Genomic DNA, 19,004 nt, shown 5'->3' with positions numbered 1-19,004 from the left:
GCGCCACAATGCAAAGCTGACTTATGTGTCTGACCACACCATTTCTAAAGTCTGCAATGATGGTGCCTCAATGCTCCAAGAGCCTTTAGGACATAGAATCAAGTCACAAATGATGAAATACAGTTGGCAAACCAACGAAAATATCCAACATGAAAATATCCAACCTCCGCAGGAATTAAAGAAATGGAAATTTCAATAAAATGCAATATCTCCTATCAATTTAGCAGTCTGAGGAACCCTTCTTGTGCGACTGGTCTTCCGGCATCCCTTCCTGCCCTGTCCAACCCACCCTCCACCCAGAAGTTGGAATAACCTTTCTCGAATGCAAGTCTCATCATGTAACTGGCCTGCTTAAAGCCCCTTTATGGCTTCCAACTGCTGTTAGGGTAAAGCCTACATTCTGCTCCTGCCCTGCCTTCCATTTCTGTCCATTTTACTACATCCTTTCCATCCTCTGGCCTCAGCTCCTCTAGGTCCAGGCTCATTAGCAACTCTGGGGCATCTGCACATTCTGCTTCTCTGCCTGGATAACTAGGACAGTCTCTCTCCTCCATCCCCATGTGCTTCCACGCTAGTTAACACTCAACACCTTCAGAATGTGGCTTAAAAATCCTTCTTAAGAAAGTCTTCCCCAACTCTGTTCCACATATGAGTCCCTCTACCAGAACTCTGGTTGGGTCCTAATAAAGTTGAGCAAATAGAAAGCAATACACATTTTTTTGGAGAGTAATAATCTTAAAAATGAGCATACCCTTTGACAAGATAATTCTATTTAAAGGAATTTATTATAGTAAATAATCTAAAATGCAGACAAAGATTTAAGCCCTACTATGTTTATCACTGCATTAATTATAACTGAAAGGAAAAAAGAACCAAAAGAAACAATCTAAATGCCCAACATTAAGGAAGTGGTAAATTACAATATATTCACATGATGGAACATTGTGGAGTCATTTAAAAATAATATTTATAAATTTTTTTTAACTTAAAATGCTTATTATGTTAAGTGAACAAAAAAACAGAGCACAAAATTGTATTTATGGCATAATCTCTGTAAAGAAAAATACATTAACAATACAGGAAAGAAATATGCCAAAATGCTTATAATAGTGACCTCTGGGTAGTAGGATAACGAATATTTTTCTCTATTTCTCTACATTTCTTCATGCTTTTCAAATTATCAGGGGTTCAACCTCTTCTAATTCTCCTGTCTTGCTCTACCTTGTACCACATGGGCTAAGACAGAGTAAATGGGCCTCTCGTCCTCTGAAGCACTGACCTCCTGTGACCTTTCCACTCAGGACTTCCTGATGCACAGCATGTGGTGACAAACATCAGGACCAGCTGAGGCCATCTGTCCCTGCACCCCAAAGATAAAGGAGAGTAACACCTGGTACATATTCCCAGAGTTATCTAGTCACCCCAAAACAGGCTATACAATATGACTTCTTCCTCCCACAGAAATGTCAAAAAGCCTAATTTATTACCCTGGTTTTGGAATGGGCATTCCACTATAATTGAGGAATACTAGAATTTTTACTGTTGTCTTTGATAGGAGTCAATCAACAAGGAAATGGCCACCTGTATGTCCATATCCACCCCTGATGAACAACCAGCCATCTGGTCCCATTAAGGATTCAGAATTAGGGGAATTTCACAGGTATGCATAGTAAGGGCCAAAGATCTTTAGCAAGTGGGGTCTGGTACAGATGAAACAAAGATTCTTTCCTGCTTTTCTGTGTCACCATTGTAGGAGGGCATTTCCCAGGAGCCCAAGGAATGCAGGCTCTGCATCACTGCTGGTATCACGGGCTTTCAGCCCACAAGCAGCTTTCTAAGGCTGACAAACTGCCAGGCATCGACACATAGCCTACATGTTGCAGTCTCTTTTCCTGCTGGCTGTAGGAATGGGAAAGTGCAAGGATGAATGGCATTAAATAATGCAAGGGTGAACACCACTCACGTGGGAGCATAATAAAAGACATCTGAGAGGGCTGCACAGTGGAGGGGGGCATGTGGAAAGGTTAGCACCTCACACTAGGCTCCAATTCATAGCTCTTAAGCTTAAAGGCAGTTCTCCAATCAGTCCCCTTCATGTCTCACCAAACTACCTGAATCTGACACTGCCTAATAGAGAATTATACTCCATTTCTGACACTCACAGAAAGGTCTCTACCAATGTCCACACAAAGGCAGTGCCACATGCTTGGCTGGGATTTTGCTATATGGCACATCTGCTTTGGGGGGCTCTCTCTAGAACACAGTGACACTAGGAGCAGAGGCTCCATCTATATTACTACCCCACTCCCAAATCACCCCCTTCCATAGCAGTGTGGTACAATGAAAAGAGCACCAGAACTGACAAGTGGAAATAAGAGAGAGGCAGATTTCAGATAAAATGAAGAAAGGCCTTTTTATTTAACTGCAGAAGAGGCCAACAGTGAAATAAATGTACTGTCTGTGAGACAATGAATTTCTCATCACTGGAGGTATATATATAGGTCTGGGCTGGTAGCCACCTGGCAAGACTCTCTCGAAGGGATGACTGCTTTGCCAGAGATGTTACTCTTGGTGACCCAAGGAGCTCCTTCCACCTCTGAGACCCTGTGTGCCTTTAATTTCACTGGAGTGGCCAGAAGCTGGCTTCTTCACTCAAAACATAAGGGTGACAAGAGTCTTATATCTGACTAAGATGTTCCACACAATAAATGACTGCCAGGAGAGGCACTGGATAAGAGTAAGGGAGTCACTCAAACTTCCACTAGGGAACGGAGTGGTGGGCCACCCTGGAAGAAGCCTGTGAAACTCAAGACAGCCAGGAGGTTGCAAGTCTCTCCAGACTCCGCTTCTGCCTACATATGTATAAATGCACAGGGACTCGTTCCAGGAGACAGACAATTGTAAAACACTACCATTTAACCTTACTGATTTCTTATAATATCCTAGGTGCCTTATCTCATTATTTCATCCTCACCATAACACTAAGGTAGACACTTTTTATTCTCATGCTTTGTACACCAGGAAAGAGAGGCTCAAAGAAGCTAATGACTTGCCCAGACACATACACAGATAGCAGCAGGACCTGGACTAGATTCAATTCTGTCTGATTTCTGAACCCGAGTATTCTACCAGTAAGTCTTAATGTAGTGACTCAGGAATGGGATGAAAATGATAAAATTAAGAACCCTAATATGCGAACAGTCTCTATATGATTTGTTTGCACCCAATACAAAACTAAACCTTTCCCAAGCCTTGCAAAGTGAGGCCAGCCCTCACTGGTGTGACTTTTCCTTCTCTTACACTGCCTGCCTTTTGGTGCTGAGACTAACAGCAGGCAAAACACTAGCAGCTGGCTTTTAGAGCTGAATGGAACCTAAACTCTCATCTATGTAGAGGTCTCTGAGAAAGATTGTGACCGGTCACTGCCTGAGTTCACTGGGATCCTGGCAGATCCCAGGTTAGCACCCAGTTGCTTAACCACTCTCAGTGCTCTTCCCATCATGCCACACACCAAATGCCCTCAGAATGACTGATAGTTAAAGGAAAAAACACAAAGAGCACTGAGCCCATGGTGTGGCTTCTGAGCCAAGGGAACAATTTAATACCTCTTCCCAGGGAGAGCCCTCCCTCTCTCCCTCCCTCCCTTCCTTCCCTCCCTCCTTTCCTTTCTTTCTTTTAGGGCCAATCTTAATGACCAATCAGTGAGCAAGGATGTCTAAAAGAGGTAAGAATTCAGTAACTAGTACAAATTCTCATTGAAATCTTTTTTTGTGTCTACCCTGGGATAAGCATCCTGAGGAACAGGCCCTCAAGGTAATTAAAATCCAGTTTGAAAACCATTTTACAATCCCTAAAGAATCAATGGATCTAGGCACTGATCATCAATGGCTGGGAACATTATAAAGAGAAAGACAAGACATGATGTCCCTCTGAGAGAGAAATACATCACCTCTAAAGTAGTCTTGTTGAAAAATTAAAGCTAAATTTGATTGGACCATAGATCTAATTTCCAGTTTACATGAAATACAGAGAACAGAGGAACATGTGAACATGTTAAATGCTACCACAGAGATACAATTAGCAAAATGCAGACTGGGAAACTCTAGACTGGTTTCTTCAACAAATAAACTGCAATGAAATGAATATGAAGGAGGAGCCTATAGATGAAAAGAGACATAAGAGACATATCAACTAATTATAATATCAGACTTTATTAGATCCTATTCAAACAAACAAACTTAAAATACATATATAACATTATGAGACAAGTAGAAGTTTGAATACTAACTGAATATGTAATATTAGAGACTTATTAAATTTTAAGTACAATAAAATTATTATGGTTGTTTTTTAAAAGAGGTCATTTTCTTTTCGAGATACACACTGAAATATATGACTGAAATAATATGATTTGGGGAATTTACTTCAAAATAATATAGGCCAGGAGAGGGAATAGGTAGACATATTAACAAAATATAATAGGTCATGAATTGATAAAGGGTAAGTAGAGGTTCATTATACTATTTTTACATATGTTTAAAATTTCTATAACACATAGTTTAAAAAGTAAACCCAGATTTGAAGATAAGATTGATATAGTCAATATTCTCAGAGGAAAGTTAAAGTAGAAACTATAAGGCATGGATTATAAATGTAGCAGACATTTAGGTGAGGGAGGTATTCAGACTCAATAAACATTTATTGAATGTTTACTATGTGCTAGACTCTGTAGTAGGCACTTTATTTATCAGCAATGTGATCTCTGCACCTCAACTTCCTCATCTATATAATGGGGATGGTAAAAAGTCTGCTTCATCTGATTGTTACCAAGAGGAGATAAGCTTATACATATCAAGCACTTAGAATAGTGCCTGACCTACAATATACAATAAATATTAGACCCATTTTATAGTTGAGGAAACTGAGGCTCAGAAAAGTAAAGTAACCTGTTCAAAAAGGTCATGCTGCCATAAGAGGTGGAGCCTGGATTTCATAAGCAGTTCCCCCACCCTCAGGCTGGGCTTCCTTGGGCATGCCACAGGCAGGAGAGCTCTGTGACTACTGGAGAGCATGGACGATGAAGGCGTCAGGGAATAAATGAGCTTTGAACAAAGAGTAGGAATAAGGTAAGGCTGAAAGGAGTAAGGAAAAATAATATTCGAGACCCTCAGAAATGCCATTCTGATGAAGTTCCTAATTAAAGACTGTATACCACAGCTGTCATTGGGGTGACCTCACTGATTCAAATAAATAGCCATGAGGTTTCTGAGGGAACAATTTTAACTCTGCTTTCCATAATAAAGATTCTGGATAACAGCTCAAAGCTTTAGCTAGTTAAGCGTGTGGGTCAGTCACACAAATTGTTTTCTTGGCTGGATGCCAAGAAAGCCAGTCTGTCATTCTAGCAATGAGGTGATCAGTTTTGCATTCCTAGCCAAAAAAGAGGCTTCTCCACAGAGCTTGCAAATCATACCTGTAAGATCTATACACTCAACCTTCCCCTAAAATCTGTTTGAGTGTTTTAGTTGGGGAAAACTACAGGGTTGAAGATGGCTGTCCAGACACGGCACCCAGAACATGCCTAGACCCAGAGAGGAGACCACTTCTCCAGTTAACAGGTAGACAAAGGTCACTTCAGTAGCAGGGCCTTGTAGATTTGCTGTCACTTCTCCCACCAGGCCTTGCTAAGCACTTGACAAGCCCGTTCCAGAGGCCTTTGTGGAGGTGCAGAAACAGGACTGGTCATGGCCTAAACATGCCATTCAAGTCCTCCCTCTGCCCTCCGATGGCTACGGACAGCTCATTTATCTACTTGGCTTCCTTGTTTACGAAGAAGGATAACAGAGAAAGAACCTCACTGCAACAGGAAAATGAAACATATGTAAAAAGCTAGACAAAAAGTTGAGAACTTGTATGATTATGCTGACTTTCCATTAAGCCAGAACTAGATCGGATCTTTCAGAATGGGATTCTGAGGGTCTCTAACCTGTCTTCCCCCAGAGGCAGTATGGAACAGTGAGACTAGCTAGGGAGTGAGTTGATCAGACCTGGTTTTGATTTCTGGCTCTGCCATATTATCTTCAAATTTTCCATTCCTAGAAAAATAAGCCCCATTTACCCCTCACTATCTTGACTGACTGGAAAACAAAAATCCACAGATAACCTATGAACTTCATTTTACCTTAGGGTTTTAGCTTTTTTCCACTAAAACGCAACACAAAAGAGCCGATATGAATTTTTTTTTTTTTAATTTTCTTCCTCATCCTATTCTCTTTATTTCTCTCCTTGCAGGTGCTGATGATCACTAACAAGCCCCTAGAATGAGAAGTAGGAAGAAGGCAGGAGACACGAACAAAGGGGTCTAGGGAAAATCTACAACACAGCTCATCAGCTTCTACAAAACCAGTGCTGGCTTAAAACATCAGACAGAGGTAAGGACCATATGACCTTGGTCTGCCTGACCCAAGATCAGCATGTTCTTTTTCACAAGGCTGCATAGCAAGCTCAATAAAGAATTAGCTGTAATGAAGGTGGGGCCTTAGGGGCCGTCAGACCCAGGCTCAAACACCTGGCTCTGCAATTTATTTGCCCCAAGACCTCAGGCAAATTACTTATTCTTGGTTTTAAGGCTTTGTCATTTCACTTGTAAAATGGAGATAGTAACTAACACTGTGGGATTGCTATGAGAATCAGAAATAATATATATATTTAAAGGATGTTTATAATAAGAGCTGTCATATATTAAGAGCTGTGCTAATATATAAATTGTCTCATTTAAACCTTAAAATCAACCTATGAAGGAGCTATTACTGTTTCTATTTTTAAAGATGAGGAGACTGAGGTTCTGACTGAGTAATGTGCCCCCAAAACATAGGTGGTGGTGAGTGTTGATTGAAGGTTTGTTTGCCCCTGAGGTTGTGTTCTTAGTGCTATTATAGCGCCTGGTACACAGCAGGTCATTAAGAAAAGGTAGCTGTTAGGATTCTGGCAAAGGCCTTCATGAGCCTTACTCACAGCAGCCCTGAGATGAGGGCATCATCATTCCCATTTTACAGATGAAGAGGCTGAGGCTCAGCTAGTTCAGAGTCCTAGAGTTCAATTAAAAGCCCCTATCTCTTAAAATGTACAGCTGAAACTTACCGGATTTCATTAATTAATGTCACCATAAAAAAAATTAATTAATTTACTTTTAAAGATTAAAAAAAAATAAATAAAAGCCCCTATCTTTTAAAGACATATACTTCAGTATTAATGGATAAAATTACATGATGTCTGGAATCCACTTCAAAATAATGAAGAATCGGGGAGGGGGATAATGAGATGAAACAAGACTAGATTGGCCAGATGTTGAGAACTGCTGAAGCTGAGTCATGGGTACGCAGAAGTTCATTAAATTGTTTTCCCTATTCTCATTTATGTTCAAAGCTTTGCATAACAAAAAGCAAAAAAAATCGCCTCATCTCCTGGAGGATGTATAAGATAGAGGTAGGTCTCAAACTGATGTGTGTGTTCTGTCCCCAAATTCTGAGTCCCCTCCAATTTCCTGTAATAATCACTTTAAAGCATTCCTCCTCCTTTCCTTCCTCACCATATGGTCCATCTCTACTGGGGGACTGGCATCATTCTAGAGCCCAAAGTGCTGCTAATCTGAGTTGGGGAAAGCAAGGTAGTCTCCACAGAAGGCCAAATGGTGGCAGCCCACACTGCTGCAGGGGTGCAGGGCTAGGGTGAGCCTTGCTATCTGGAGAGTCCAGGAAAGATTCTTAGAAAGGAAACATGACTTGGCTGTGAAGAGGATTTGAATGATCTGAAGGAGAATGTAGGAATAAGAAAGAGAGAAGGGAAGAAGCAGTGAGCGCAGAAGCATGGACAGGGGCCACACAGGCTGAGCTCCGCTTCCTCAGCTCCCTCCCCTCTGGAAGTACTACAGCAGCCCCCACTGGCATCACTTCCACCAGTCTCCCTTCCTATAACCTACCCTCCAATAACCTACACTGCCTCAGGATGATCTTCTCCAAACAGAAATCTGATCACATCTTCCCCTTGCACATTAAAAACCTCCCCAACCTCCCCAATTAACTCCAGATAATGTCTACACTTCTCACCCCGACTTTCAGGATGATTGTCAGTAATCAGCCCTCACTGCTACCTCCCCCTTGCCAGGTCCTCACACGGACATCCAGAGCCTGCAGTCTAGGTGCCTCATATACCTTTTCTCTAACATTCTCTCTTGCTAGCATGCCCCCACCTCCCTGATAAACTCCTGTAGGACTAGCTCAGATGTCATGTCCTCACTCTGCCCCAGCACAGCACACACCCCTGTTATCAGAACACCCTCACACTACACTCATTTGTGGGTCTACCTCCTGAGAAGAATGTGGGCTCTGGGGCAGTAAAGGCCACCCCTTACTGCTTTCCATTTACACAGTGGGTGATAATATAAGGTGGCTATTATCACTATTGGTGACTTAAAAGATATGGGCCCTGAGCAGAAAGGCAGGGTGCCTGGCACAAAGCAGCTACTGGGAGAGGCTGCTCCATGAATGGACAGTTGAGGATAGCAGGATGCTGAGCAGAGGACTCCTTTCTGACCTTGGCTGAGACAGCCTTACTGCAGTGCCCTTCATGTGTGTGAAAAGCCCATGGCTACAGGAGGCTTATTGAATGCCTAAAATGCTGTAACAGTTTCCTTCCAAAGGTTCCAGACAAATGGAAAATGATAATGACAGCTTGACGCTTCCCTTACTTCCATGGCTGCAAATCTAAAGAATATTTATGATCCATGGGATCAGAGATTTGGTGTATTAGAAACAAAGAAAGGTCACAAGATGAACTGATGCAGACCATCTGCTCCTGGGTGGGGAAAGAGATCCCATATTCAGTTATTCTCCCCAGTGCACCAGGCACCTGCTTCTCTCATGAAAATCTGAAGCCAACACGATTTTTATTTAACTTAGAATAAAACTGACATCTCCTACAAGGAGGGGTAAAAAACTGAACACAAATGTGCTGACTTGCAGGGAACTGAGGAACCTTCTGGCAGGGTAACAAGAGACCATACACAGGGCCCACAGCCCTCTCAGGAAAGGGCACTTGTGCTCTCCATAGTAAATTCTTAGCAACAAGGTTTAACGGAGAACAAATGCTTCAGGAGATGTTTGCATCATTGCAAATGGAGAAAAACTCAACAGGGGCTAGCGCTAGAGGAGCTTCCCTCCTCTTACATTTTTCATGGGCCTGATGCTCCTGCAATTCCCAACACCACGCTTCTGACATTACAGCAGATGCTGCCCGCTGCCGCTGCCGCCGCCACACTAATCCTTCATCCTCGGGGGCCAATGGAAATGTAGGATTTCCCATTAATCAGGGCTGTGGACACCAAAATAGCTCATCTGACCTTTGCAAATACCAAACAGTGGATTTAAAGCAGAAACTGGCAAAAGGTAATGCAGAATTCTTTAGCTTTCCTTTCAAAGATGATTTTATGTCATTAGCCAAGAAACAGACTGACTATAGGACCAACACAGTTAGAAATTGGGTAGAAACAGTCAAATTGGAAGTGAGGTAGCCACCAATGTTTCAACACACACGTTCCTTGATGAATTATTTAACATATATTAAAAATATATATGGCTCAGAAATCTGTTGGCATTGGATTGAAAACAACGTCAAACTGGGAACTAGCAGTTTTCTGAGAGAACACACGCACATCAAAATAAACATGGATTTCAATGCCTGACACCAGTTGGACTCCATCAGACAATAAAGAACTAATATTGCCACAAAGCACAGATCTGTTATTGGTGAGAATACAGACCCTCTTTTAGGAGCCCCACATTACAGCAGATTGAACTCATTAAGGTTCATCACATACACACCCATTTTCTCTCTATGTATAGGCCTGTAAATCTTAGTCAGTGGTTGATATTTTAGGAGCAAAAGTGACTGCTTAGTATTTCACAGAGAATTTCTTTGCATTGTTATAATTCAGTACCACCTGAAACTGGATCCCACGTAATCGTCATGAAATGCAGTGCTCTGGGTGTTTTCCACTTAAAGTAATTACGGAAAACTTGAGGAACAGAGTAAAAAAGAAAAGCTGCTCACCTAAGCCTGCCACCACCCTAATTCAATTCTTTAATAACCACTTTATTGAGATATAATTCACATAACATAAAATTCACTATTTTGAGGTGTACAATTTAGTGGGTTTTAGTATATTCACAGAATTGTGTAATGACACTAATTCCAGAATGTTTCATCATCCCCAAAAGAAACCCTGTACCCATTAGCAGTCACTTCCCATTCATCCTAGGCCCCCACAACACTAATCTGCTTTCTCTCTATATAAATTGGCCTATCCTGGATATTTCATATAAATGGAATCATACAATATGTGGCCTTTTGTGTCTGGCTTCTTTTACTTACCATAATGTTTCACCTAATTCAATTTTTGTTTGTGCTTTGCTAGTTTTCCTTCCCATTTTGATTCTTATATATTTAAAGCATAATCCTTTGCTAACTTTTATAAAGTCAAGCCTGGGTTTTGCTGAACAATGAGTTATTGACCCTTAGCTGGCATTGTGGATCCAGGAGTTGAGGAGGCCTGTTTTGCTCTCTGAGAGCCTACCACGTTGGTTTAATTTTAACAGAAAGTACCTGCTGGTTAAGAAGACACCAAAGAGCACTACCAGCCTTCAGGATAACTACACAAAGCATCAAATACAATCTGCCACAGAATAGTAAAGAACTCAGGAACTCATAGGAAGAGCTAGGTGCCATTCATTGAGCTCTCTGTTTTGCAAATGTTATAAGCTAAATTATCTATGTCCCCCACCTCCACTCCATACCCACTAAATTCATATGTTGAATGTGACTGTTTGGAGATAGGCTCTTTAAAGGGGTGATTAAGTTAAAATGACTGGTGTCCTTATAAGAGGAGGAAATTTGGGCATAACAAAGAGACTCCAGGGATGAATGCCAACTAAATTAGACCTTGTTAGGACATAGCAAGGTGACCATCTACAAGCCAAGGTGAGGCCTCAAGAAAAACTAAACCTGATGACACCCTGATATTTGACTTGTAGCTTCCAGAACTATGAGAAAATAAATTCTGTTGTTTAAGCCCCCTAGTCTGGGGTATTCTGTATGACAGCCATAGCAAACATCTCATTTAATGTCCCTAAATGTGCCTGAAAAAGTAGGATTCCCATTTAACATGAGGAAGCTTAGGCATATAAACAGGTTAACAGAACTGAGCACGAAACTGAAGTTAGTCAGATTTCAAAACTTTTGTTCTTTACAGAAAGTACACATGTTGAAATTTATTTTTAACTTTTCTGTAGCACCAGGGGTCAGACTATTAAAATAAACAAAAATTTTTGTTCTATGCTTAGGAAGCCATATGTACTCTTCCCAGCATATATCTTCGAAATTCAAAATTCATTCATTTCAGAAATATCTTTAAGAGAGAAAAAAAACATTAAGTAAGTAAAGTGTTTTACATACATTATCCAATTTGAGCTACGAGGTATGTAGTAATCATAACTGAGGAAACTGAGGCTCAGAGACATTAAATGTCTCTATCACAACATTGTATTTGTCTTTCATTAAACTCCCTAGTCTAACAGTTTCATTTTGAAAGACCAACTGCATTAAATTTTATTCATCAACGTTTCATTGGGACTGGCAGTGTTGAGTACTTTGGATACCAAGATGAATGCACCCTAGTCCCTATCTTGGAGGAGATGTAGAGCCCAACAAGGAAAGGCAACAGTGTTCCAAGGAGCTTTGAGCAAATTAGAAAAAGGTGACCCTTTCTTCGAGTGAATCAGCATCAAGGCTGCTGAGCAGGCTGCAGTATACACCCTTTCTTGCTAAAGAGTGAGATCAGTAGAGTGGATAGAGAGCAAGAGGAGCCCTAGGGAGTATTTGGTTTTCTCTCCCCTCACTGGTCACCTCGCCTTGCTCACACAACCTCCCTGCCATGCCTCTCTAGCCCCAAACCAGCCAGGCCATGAGGTATGGGCATGATGACTCTGGGGAGGAGTTGGCGTACAGACCCAGGCCTCTTCACAGTGGGTAGTGGGCAAAATGAAAAAGTGGCAGTGCCAAGTAGGGGTTGAAATGCCAGAAGGGGCCACATGAGGAGGGGACTGTCCCAAAGACCAGGTGAATAGGGAGCTGGAGCCAGAAAGCCAAAGCAGGTAGAAGCCAAGGAATCTCAGGGCCCCAGAGCATCTATAGAGGACCTGGCTTTAACAGTGTCACGAACCCTCCATAGGGGCTTCATGTCGTTCATTTCTCATCCAGATGACTTTCTACCCCAGACAGCTGCTCTTACCACGCGCCACTGAGGGGCCCCACATCCACCTCTTCGCAGTGCTAGGTGCTGCTCTAGAGTGGGGAGTGGCAGTTGTTGAACGCCTGCCAGGAAATCTGAGTTCTCCAGCAACATTTCTGAGCATCTAGCACAGGAGAACAGAGGGCTTGGTGCAGTGAATAGCACATCCCCGGGCTTCAGTTCTTATAAGAATCTGCCCCAGCCCCCAGGAGCTTCTGATTGAGCTGGAAGAATAAACACTACAAAGCACCCCTTCCCACAGCTTAGAGTCTCACACACACACACATGCACACACGCACACATACATACACACACACCTACTCCACCATCTAATCTGTGCCAGGATGGCTATATGGAAAAAGTTCCCAGGGAATAAACTGGGACACCTGGGGTGAGGACAGTAGTGGCTCTGATCAGAGGACATGTCTCAGTAAGTTTGGCATTTGAGCCTTGCCTCACAGGAGAAGCAGAATCTAACCACATGAGCAAGAGAAGCAGAAGAAAGAGCCATCGTGGTGAAGGCAAGGCCAGAAGGAAAGGCCCAGAGGCAGGTGGTATGCCCCCAAAAGGAGCACAGTCCAGGGTGACCAGAAGCTATAAGAGTACTTACCAAAGAGTGGGCTGTGGACCACCAGCGGGTGGCCTTAGGTGGGCCAGGGAAGTAGTGTTCAGTAACACTGAATCAGTTCTCTTGAGGTTCTCCTGCTTATTCCCCAGTATGGTCATTCAACACTATGAATGTTATTCTAACAAGGGTGTAGGCCTCGGCCAGGGGTTTTGAGAAGGCAACAGGATCCAGCTAGAATAATCTTGTTTTGATTTTACTGCATTTATTATTTTTATTAGCTTTATGTTACTTTAGATTAATGCCAAGTGAAACTGATTTTCAATTTATAGTAGTGATAAAGGTCCTTTAAAAGTGAATTTGCTCAAGTAAAAAAAGTGAGTCGATATAAAGAAAATGTTTTATAAATAACAGTATAGGTGGCTCATGGACATATCAAAATCATGAATGTGGTGCCCAAGAGCGAATGGAAATAGCGATATCTGGGAAACCCAGGCCAGAGCCTAGGTGGGCAGGGAAGGGAAGAAGAAGAAACTGCAGTTTCTTCTTCCAGGTGGCCAATGGGCCCAGGAGGCTCACCAGGAAGAGGCACTAGTCTATCTTCACCTCTAAGGGGAGGATTTCTGGGATGCTATCTCAGGGATCTGCTTGGAGCCAACCTATGAGCAAGGGTAGCAGCTTTGATGTGGGAAAAACCTGGGTTCAAGTCTTGACTCTGCCACTTCCTCCCTGGCACGCGACTCAGTCTCACTGTAAGTTAGAGAAAATAATACCACTGCCTGGGGCTGCTGCAAGAGGAATGACCATCAGCCCTCAATAAATGGCAGTTTCCTTCTCATCCACTCCTTTTCCAGCTCTCTGGTAGGGAACTGAATCTGAAATCCAGTCTCTAAGAATGCTCATTAGATTTGAGGGAACAGAACTGTACTCCTCTGTTCTGACCCTATTTAATGGATGTACAAAATGCCTGCTCTCAGTTTATATCACTGGGTTAGAGACAAGGAGGGAGACCCTGTGGATTCTCAAGGCTAGCAAGTCACCAGTAACATGCGGGGAGTGTGAGTTTGAGCATCAAAGGTTGCTATCCTGGAGCAACAATAGAAAGATGTGGTTCACTCGCAGCTGGCAGGCAGATGGGAAAAAGAAATGAGGCACTTATATATTTCATATGAAAGGAAATGGTTACCGAAAAGGTTCTTAGGCAAAAAGCTTTCAACAGGAAAAGTAAAGGTCCTATCTGGCCTGATACAGGGCAGGGGGAGGCCAAAGATACAAGAGGAAAAGTACATCTCTGAAGCTCTACCGGTGGGCATTGTCTACTCTGCATTTCCACAGGACCGTGGTGCTCAAGTCAAAAAAGCAAGTTATGGACATGGTTCCATAGTGTAGCAGTTAGTATGTCTGCTTTACATGCAGAAGGTTCTGGGTTGTGCCCCAGTGGAGTACAGTCCATGGTCTACGGCCATGCCACCCTGAACAAGCCCAATGTCTGATCTTGGAAGCTAAGCAGGGTCGGGCCTGGTTAGTACTTGGTTGGGGGACCACCTAGGAAGACCAGGTGCTGTAGGCATAAATAATAATAAATAAATAAATAAGTGAGTTATTAGTTTTATGTTACTTTAGATTAATGCCAAGTGAAACTAGTTTTCAATTTATAGTAGTGACACAAGTACTTTAGGAAGTTAGCCAAAAGCAGCAAGCTTTAATCCACAGGTCTCAAAGATGGTTTCCCATTAGGGAACATAGACTGCCACCAACCAAATGCCTTTTCCTCCTTAGATGTGCAGAAACGTAAAAAAGACAGCTAACACTGATGAGGGTGTATGGAAAACGGGTACTCTTGGGATCTGCTGGCGAGAGTCTAATGCAGGACCCCCTCTTAGAAGGCAATTTGGAAATCTCTATAAAAGTTTTAGATGCTCCTATAGTCTGACCCAAGTTTTTACTTCTAGGAATCTAAACCATAGAAATGTATAAGTGTACAAAGATATATTGCCACAGCATTGTTTATGAGGACAACAAGCAAATAAACAAAACTCCACTGTCTCCCAGTAAGAGAATGGCTATATAATTGCATATCCACTTGGTGGAATGCTATGCACAATGAGGTAGATTGAAATATGCTGCCATGGAAAGATCTCCAAAATATACAGTGGCATGACAAAAGCAAGTTGTAAAATGAAACTTATAGTAGGATCCCATTATACAAAAGAAACTTCATGGAACAAAGACCACACACTAAGCAGCTGTTGGGGTTACCTCCGAGGAGCTAAGAGAGGGGTGGCAGTGTGTATGGCGGGTAGGAAAGTAAAGACTAGAATTTTATATAAAATATATTTCTATACTGTCTAATTTTTAAAAACAATGTATATATTTGTTATTTTCACTTTATATACTTATCTAATTTTAAAAAGAATGGGTATACTGTCAATACCAATTCACTGAAAGGCAAACAGTTGGCACAGAAGACCAAAAAAAGGAAGCATCTAAGGTAGAGGAACCCTGGAGTACAATGATTTGAATGCTGGCCCTGCTGTGAGAAGGCCCCTTTGCCACCCAAAGGTGCTGCTTCTTCCTCTGCTCACCTACAAGAAGGCTGAGAGGGTGTGTGCACCCTTCTCAAAAGCAGCTTTCTGATCACCCTGATGAGGCTTCTGGGAGGCCATACTCTAAAGGCTGGTACCCTTTCATTTACCCGCCTCCATCATGTTCCTTGGTGGAGCTCTGAAGCACAAATCATTTCATACCCTAAGTCTATCAAGTTTTTTTTTTTCTTTTTACAGTTTTATTGAAATATAATAGATAATTATTCATATTTAGGTTGTACAATTCAATGAGTTTTTTTCAATTATAGCTGGCATACAATAATATATTAGTTTTAGTTGTACAGCATAATAATTAGAGATCTATATAACTCACAAAATGATCACCCCACTAAATCTAGTACCCCTTCCCCTTTACATATTGATAACAATATTGTTGGCTATTTTCCTTATGCTATACTTTATATCTCCATGACTACTTTGTAACTATCCATTTGTACTTCTTAATCCCTTTGCCCTTTTTCACTGTCCCCACAATCACCCTCCCATCTAGTAGCCCTCAAAATATCCTCTGTATCTAGAAGTTTGTTTCTGTCTTTATTGTTGTTATTTTGTTCTTTAGATTCCACATATACATGAAAATATGTAGTATTTGTCTTTCTCTATCTGACTTACTCCATTCAGCGCAATACCCTCTAGATCCATCAAGGCAATAGCTTTTCTCATCCCCTTCCTTTTAGTCTGTGTGTTTCTTTTAATCTGAAGTGAGTCTCTTGTAGGCAACATATGTAGGGGGTCTTTTTTCTTATCCACTCTACCTTTTACATGGAGCACTTAATTCTTTTCCATGAGGCACTTGTTTATATGTAGTTATTACCATTCTTTATTCATGTTTTTGATACATGTTTTTCTTCTCAAAGAAGTTGCTCCAACATTTTCTGTAATACTGGTTTGGTGTTGATAAATTCCTTTAGCTTTTTTATTTGTCTGGGGAGCTCTTTATCTGTCCTTTGACTCTAAATGATAGCTTTGCCGGATAAAGTATTCTTGGTTATAGATCCTGGGTTTTCATCACATTGAATATTTTGTGCCAAGCCCTTCTGTCCTGTATAGTTTCTTTTGAGCAATCAGCTGCCAGTCTTATGGGTGCTTCCTTGTAGGTAACTAACTGCTTTTCTCTTGCTGCTTTTAAGATTCTCTCTTTGTATTTAACCTTTGGCATTTTAATTATGATGTGTCTTGGTGTGGGCCTCTTAAGGTTCATCTTTTTGGGGACTCTCTGAGCTTCCTGGGATTGTATGTCTATTTCCTCACCAAGTTAGCGAAGTTTTTTTTCATCATTATTTCTTCAAATAGATTTTCAACTTCTTGTTCTCCCTCTTCTCCTTCAGGTACCCCTATGACTTTGTTACATTTAATTTTGTCCCATAGACTACTTAAATTATCATATTCTTGGATTCTTTTTTCTTGCTGTTCTGATTGGGTGTCCTTGGCTTCCCCATCTTTTATATTGGTTGTTCAATCCTCTTCTTAATCCACTCTGTTGAGTCCCTCTAATATACTCTTCATCTCAGATAACATACTCTTCATTCTGACTGGTTCTCTTTTATAATTTCCATTTCCATTTGTACATTTTTTATCTCTTTGTTAAAGTTCTCACTGAGTTCATCTACACTTCCCCTAAATTCACTGAGCATCCTTATAACCAGTGTTTTGAACTCTGCGTCTGTTAGACTGCTTGACTCCATTATTCCTGGATCTCTGTTCTGTTCTTTCATATGGGTTCTGCTTCTCTGCCTTCCCATTTTAACTGCCTTTCTGTGTCTGTTTCTACGAACTAAGCAAAGCTCCTAAGTCTCCCAGTCTTATTAGTGTGGCTTTGTGAAGTAGGTGTCCAGTGACACAGTCCAAAGCGGGGTTCAGCTGCAGGCCAAGTTTAACCCTAGCCTGTGCCCCTCCAGAGCCACCTGCTAAGATTCAGCAAGCAATCCCAAATGCTGTGCTTATAGTTGCCTCAGGAGGTCACACCAGAAACCGAGGCCATCTGCCACCAGTGTGGGTCTTGGAGCCGGTTGGCAAAGGCCACAGCATTCGCTGAGGCACAACTGTATGTGGCTTTGGTAGAGCCACAAGTTGAGGAAGGCAGAGTTTCAGGGAATCCTCTGGGTGAAGTGACCTCTGTTATCCGGTTTGACAATGTCTCAGCTATAGTGGTGCTGTGCCTGCACACTGGGAGTGGGGAGGGCTCAACAGAGGAACAATGGATAACACCAGCACTTCTGCCTGGGAGAAATCTTTGCCTCTGGCCCTCGCTCTGACAATTCAGTGTGCCCCGTAAGTCCCTGGTGCCCCCTAGCAGCCGACCTGGCGCAGGTGCTTAGAGCAAGCGAGTCTGTCACCGCGAAAGTCAGGTAGTGGACATGGCCCCTTTAAGAGGAATGTCAACAGCTGTCATAGCCTCTGTCCCACCTAGCCCCTCGAGACCAGGCAGCCTCATACCTTCGCTCCTTCTTATCACCTACTGTTGTAGGGTAATTTCTTATTTTTCTCCCCAGTTATAGGGCTTCTGTTCATCCAGACCTCAAGTGACTCTGCTTGCTGTTTGCTCTGTTTCCATCACAACTTTGATGTAGTCACAAGAGGAGATGAACAAAGCCTCAATCATCCATGCCATTTTGCCCAGTCTCCTAAGCCTATCAAGTTTGAAACTGAAGACTCTTTGGGACATTCTCTCAAACAAGAATACACATTTGATAAAGTTCAAAGACCAGCTGAAAGGCTTGTTACCTCCAACTCCCTTCTCTCTCTTTCTGGCCAACTCGTACTCATCCTTCAAAACCAGGTCCAGGCAGCGTCTCTCAGGAACCTTCTTTCTGTTTTCCTCTGAGTCTCTTTCATGACCCCATCTATCACAGGACTTACCCTGGGCACTATAATGATGTGTTTATTTCCCTCTAAGTGGAAACTCCTTGAGGGTGGTGATTGTGTCTTACATATTCCCAACACCAAGAAGGGAAGGTTGGGGGGCGCTATCCTGCCTTCCCCCATCATACTACAACCTTCCTGATTGTACCCAGGGTTGTGAGCTGCCCCCAAGACAGAAGATGTTGCCTGGAGAGCATCTATTTACTAAGGGGTAAGAATGCCACCAGCCCAATTAAGGGCTATAATTTCTGCTATGTCACTTAGCCACAAGTGACCCCTCAAGTCTCTCTGTTCTATCACTGCCTCTAAATCTATAAGGCTAGGTGGCCACCCTCCCTCCCAACAAAGCAATTTTATATAACAACAACCATATAGCATCACCTAGCAAATATGAAATGCTGAAAAATGAACATATTTGCCATAATACTGATGCTCTGCCTTCCTCCAGATACACATCCTTCGCTTAGGTTCTGAACAATCCTGAACCTATATGGGCGCTTAATAACACGGCCCCCAAAAGTATGTAAACATCTCATACCCATTAGGATGACTACAATCAATAAAATAGTGTCAGTGAGGGTGTGGAGAAATTGGAACCACTGCTGCTGAGAATATAAAATGGTGCTGT

The 19,004-nt window shown here is 42.1% G+C and overlaps 1 protein-coding gene and 1 pseudogene across 8 annotated transcripts in view; one reads left to right on the top strand and one right to left on the bottom strand.

Moving 5' to 3' along the window:
- TOM1L2 (target of myb1 like 2 membrane trafficking protein) overlaps nt 1-19,004 on the bottom strand; it is a 127,760-nt gene that overhangs the window by 88,096 nt on the left and 20,660 nt on the right. The gene's annotated exons all lie outside the window — the stretch shown is intronic.
- On the top strand, nt 14,363-14,478 carry LOC112477076 (annotated as a pseudogene).

Source organism: Pteropus alecto, unplaced genomic scaffold (genome assembly GCF_000325575.1).
Source record: "Pteropus alecto unplaced genomic scaffold, ASM32557v1 scaffold52, whole genome shotgun sequence".
Lineage (NCBI taxonomy): Eukaryota > Metazoa > Chordata > Mammalia > Chiroptera > Pteropodidae > Pteropus > Pteropus alecto.
Note: the sequence above shows the minus strand (reverse complement) of the source record. Positions and strands in the feature narration are given on the sequence as shown.